The 4605-nt window shown below is 37.5% G+C and overlaps 2 protein-coding genes across 9 annotated transcripts in view; one reads left to right on the top strand and one right to left on the bottom strand.

Moving 5' to 3' along the window:
- The window catches only part of LOC122060120 (ribosome biogenesis protein WDR12 homolog), a 13549-nt gene extending 11916 nt beyond the window's left edge, over positions 1-1633 (top strand). For both annotated transcript variants that reach the window (XR_006134255.1, XM_042623303.1), the window contains one exon: positions 1230-1633. The gene's annotated coding sequence lies outside the window, so the exon portion shown is untranslated. The remainder of the gene's footprint in view (positions 1-1229) is intronic.
- Positions 1634-2148: 515 nt separating this feature from the next.
- LOC122060122 (protein ROOT PRIMORDIUM DEFECTIVE 1) overlaps positions 2149-4605 on the bottom strand; it is a 7611-nt gene continuing 5154 nt past the window's right edge. For 5 of the 7 annotated variants that reach the window (XR_006134261.1, XR_006134259.1, XR_006134260.1 and 2 more), the window contains one exon: positions 2149-3510. The gene's annotated coding sequence lies outside the window, so the exon portion shown is untranslated. The remainder of the gene's footprint in view (positions 3511-4605) is intronic. The other 2 variants (XR_006134262.1, XR_006134258.1) reach the window with 1 other exon arrangement.

Genomic DNA, 4605 nt, shown 5'->3' on the forward strand with positions numbered 1-4605 from the left:
AAAAAATCTCGATAAAAATCTGAAATTTTGAAACGCCATTTTTTCGTTTAAAAACTGCATTTTGACACAGAAACTGAAATTTTCGTTTTTGACACGAAACGGCGTTCCTGGAACAGAAACGATACCAAACGGAGCCTTAGTTATGGGCTTTTGTTTCAAGGATTTTTATTTTTAATGGGCCCAATTTTTTAGACCTAAATTTTAGGTCTTCGTCTAGATATATATTTAGGTAGTCTTGCGGGTTAAGTAGTTTTAGTCTGGTATTTTTTTTTATTTTTTGGTTTAGTAATTTATTCTTGTTAGTTTGTCTATTTAATTAACGTGTCATGAGTCATGACAGGTTTAGAGATTAGAAGTTACAAAAGAGATGTAATAGAGTGATAGTAAGTTTTTGAATTAGAATATTTGGAGAGGGATTGACTGTTATATTGGCATTATACACGACTAGAGGCTAGAGGGGGAATGAGTTTTGGTGGGTGTTGTTTCGTATACCCCTAGGGGGCCCAAATCATTAAATAAGAAAAGGGGAGGGAGCCTGTGAGAGGGCGTGTACACTGCGGTCACATGCCCACTTTTTTGCTAGAATATTTCATTCAATTGCGTGAGGACTCTTCTCTCTCTCCTCTTCTTTCTTTTGTTCTTTCTTCTATTCTTCATCTATTAGTCTACTCAGGTGCTAATTTATAGAACCTGCAAGTCAGACTATCCATTGGTAATCCCTGCTACATCAGCTTCTGGAGATACATAACCAGCAAGCTCTTTAACCTACTGGTTTTTAGCAGAAAATATTTCAAATATGAGCTTGTTGAGCAGTCAATCTGACCGATCTGATCTTTGATTCCTAATCTGGAATTTGGGTTGGTTGGCTGCATCATAGGATGTAAACAGGCCTTGTCACCCAAGTTTTTTTGGGTGATCAGTATTGGAATGGTGGATTGGGCTCCGCCGATCCAAGTTTACTTGGGTCATATGCCCGGCACAAACCCAAAACCTAAATCCATGCTCCCCTCTCCTCAACACCCCCCCCCCCAAAAAAAAAAAAACCTGCATTATTCTTTAAACTGCATCTACCTGCTGCTTTCATTATTCTTGAGGACATTCTCATTTCTTTATTACTGTTCTGTTGTAAAAAAGTTGGCTTCCATCAAATTTCTCTTTTCATTTGATTGAATTAGAGAATCACTTTGTATTCCTTGACAATCTTATATTATTTTCGTCTTGATTTGCAGCAATACAAGAGTATCAGTATAGGCCTTGTGCGTTGGAAAACTGAAATCTATTCCAATGAACCTGGTCAAAAGAATTTTGTTGAAGGTTATTTTTTCTTGTATATACAAAATTTTGATGGCCTTTGATCAGTATCATTTTAGAACACAGGTCTAATAAGAGAAGCATAAGGTGGGACTGAATTTCTGCTGGCAATTGAGGAACCATGGCTATGCCAGTCGTAAGAAAATCTTACTTGCATAGGTTATTTAGAGGAAAGTGTTGAACTTTTGAATTGATATAAATGTATTTCTTTGCGTCGATTGAAAGAACTTAACCACTTTTTTATCAAAATTTTTTACTGCAGTAACAAGTGTAACCCCTTATCTTTCCTCTAGTTTTTATTTTTGAATACCTCTTCCCTTCACATCATGTGAGCAGAAATTGTAGAATCAAGAGAGTACATAAGCATCACAAGATGTTCATCCGAAAAAGGAGGGGGGGGGGTGTTGGGCAACCATAATTGATTGTTTTTGCATTTTTGCTTTGTTTCTTTCCTGAACTATTTATATTTATATGGGCGAGAGGTTCCTACATGGCAGTGGAAGGAGCGTTCTCTCCATGGTCACTTGTTTTGCCATGTGGCAAAATTAGATGAGATCCAAAATTTGTGGAAAGATAAGTCCATAAATCCTCATAAATCCTCTATTCATGTGTTAAGTTTCAGTTCACGTAGAGTTTCTCAATTGGTAAAATGAGGATTTGAAAAATCCAGGAAATGGGAGAATGCAGGTTGCGGACTCAGTACTTTGTAATTTGTGGGAGATTAAATGCCAGTACAGTGGGGAATGATATGGTTTGACTACTTTTAAAACTGACACATTGGACCTATATGGGTTCAAGCCAAATTGCCAAAACGAGATCGGTAATACATCCACCTACTTGTTTCTTTTAGCGTAGAAAATAAACTGATACAAAGAAAGCTTTCTCTATTTCTTTATGTTTTTGAATGCAGAAAGAGGGGTATGCAGGTGGGCAGCTATATTGCCAAAGGAAGGTTTATGTAGCTATATATATTTGATAGAGCACTGGACTATGAACTTGTCTAAATTTCCTATTCCATCTCAATCTTATGGAGCCAGTGGTGCCACCATCTTCTGATGGATTCTTTTGGGATCAACTAAAAAATTCACTCTTTTTGAACAAACGAAGGGTCCTAGGACAGACACTTGTGTGGGTATAATGCTTCAACCACAATTGAGGGTCCCCCACGACAATTGTAAGATAGCCCTAGCAGAATTTATCAACTCACCTAAATGGTGGTCAGTGATCGTATGATTCTTTGCAATATAACATTCTACTAATGAACATTGAAAAGGATTAACGACGTACAAAGCTACAAGAGAGTTAGGTAAATGTCGTCTCATATTCTCTTTCTGCAAAGACCAACACCCGCACCAGCCAGCTCATCACCCAAGTGTTGGCTGTCCTAAACCTCCATGCAAAAATCCAAAAATAGAAATCTACAAGGAACAACAAGAATCTAGCTTTCCTGGTGAGATGAACATATTGCTGAGATTCAGCTGAGCTTCCTCAATAATTGCAGAGCACCAACCATCAGCTAGGTTGAGATGTTGGGAGTAATAAAGTTACTATCCTACATCAGCTTGTTCAGGTCCTTGGTGTCTTCATACACATGAGAAGCGCTCTCCATCTAATGCCTAAAGAATTTGGGTTGAGCCTCCAATAACAGCTTTCAACTCAGCCATGATAGATTTTTCTTTCTGACGGCCTTAATAAATTAATAACATATGACCCTCAGAATCTCTAAATCCACCCCAATGCCAGCCAGACGTTGGTAACCACAGCTCCAAAGGCTATTACCTCCCAACATCTAAAAGTAGTCAATTGAGATTCCTTGAAAGACCTCCAGGGTAGAAGAAGCCCATCAAGCTGTTCCCAACATAATTAGCCAGATAATTAGCCAGTCAATTCCAGGATCTCTCCCAACATCTAACCATCCAAACAGGTCAGGAACTATCTTCACCATTAGATCGAAGATGGTTCTGTTGCCCCTGAAAAGCTCCTTCGATACTTAAGAATGGATAGTGGTCTCTATTGTTACTCTTGGGAAAATTCAACCAATCTGAAAGGAAAGCACATTGAATTCAAGTCTATCTCTACCATTTCTTGCAATAGGTCTTTGTGCATCAATGATACCTAAATTATTACCTCATGAGTGCATGTGAAGTTCCCTTGCTCATTATCCCTTCCGGGCACTTTTGTGGTGCCTCATAAGATGACCTGGAAAGCAAAAACACAAAATTATTATTATTAGTTCATAACCCACCAAATATAAAATAATCAATTAATGCAAGAGGTGACAAAAAATCTGAAGTTCAATAAATACCATGATGAAACACATTCAGATACTTCTACATAAGGTTCTTACCTTTCTTCTAAGAAACAAAAACTACTACTAAAATGGGGAATGGTTTAAACGGGGCATACCACTAGTATCTGGACTATAACAATCTTTTTTTGGAAAAGAATTTTGAAAGCGTAGTTCCAGTTTTGCTTTCCAAAGGACAGGTTCATTGCAGCACAGGCTGCCGAAGCGTACAAATTTGGGGTGCAAGTGTGCAACTCGTTGCTTTTCCCCAGAGAAGTAATTAAGGATAAGAAGTATGAAAACAGCGTTGCATTCTATATCAAGCACTGTTTCCACAGTCCTAAATTGAATCAGTATTTTTGATAACCAAGATGATACAAGTAAGCCTTCTCAAAACTGCAAAACTTTACAAACACCTCCAAAATTTCAACACAAAACAAATTCATTATATAGAAGTAGCTAAATGAAAGTAATGCTATAATTTTACAATGGCAGAACACTAGAAATATTTGCGTCACTATTATTAGACAAAATAACTCCAACAAAAAATCAGGACCTTTTCCATCGTATCCAAAAACTTAAACCTAATAATCAAAGACCTATAAGTTGAGCAAAAGTGTGTTTTTCATCACTAAACTTATACTGCACTTAGAACTTCATTAAAAAAGTGGGGGTGGGGTCCGGGTGGGAGCTAAGCTGAAATGAAGCACCCCAGATCCATGCAAAATATTCACATTTTTTTCAGTCTCCAACCAAAATCAGTTCAAGATCTGTTGTCATACTCTTTAAACTTATAGGGATCATCTGTAACAATCAAGAATAGAGATGGTTGATATCTCTCATTCAAGTGAGATGATTTTTACAAATTTAAACATCCCACACTAGTAGGATGACTGGGGCTTTCAATTCCAAACACATGTACCATTTGTTTTTAACTTATATACCAACATCTCCCATACAAACCTCCTGAAATAGATGATAGTTTACTTCAACGTGCTCTCCCCCCC

The sequence above is a fragment of the Macadamia integrifolia genome, chromosome 13 (genome assembly GCF_013358625.1).
Source record: "Macadamia integrifolia cultivar HAES 741 chromosome 13, SCU_Mint_v3, whole genome shotgun sequence".
Lineage (NCBI taxonomy): Eukaryota > Viridiplantae > Streptophyta > Magnoliopsida > Proteales > Proteaceae > Macadamia > Macadamia integrifolia.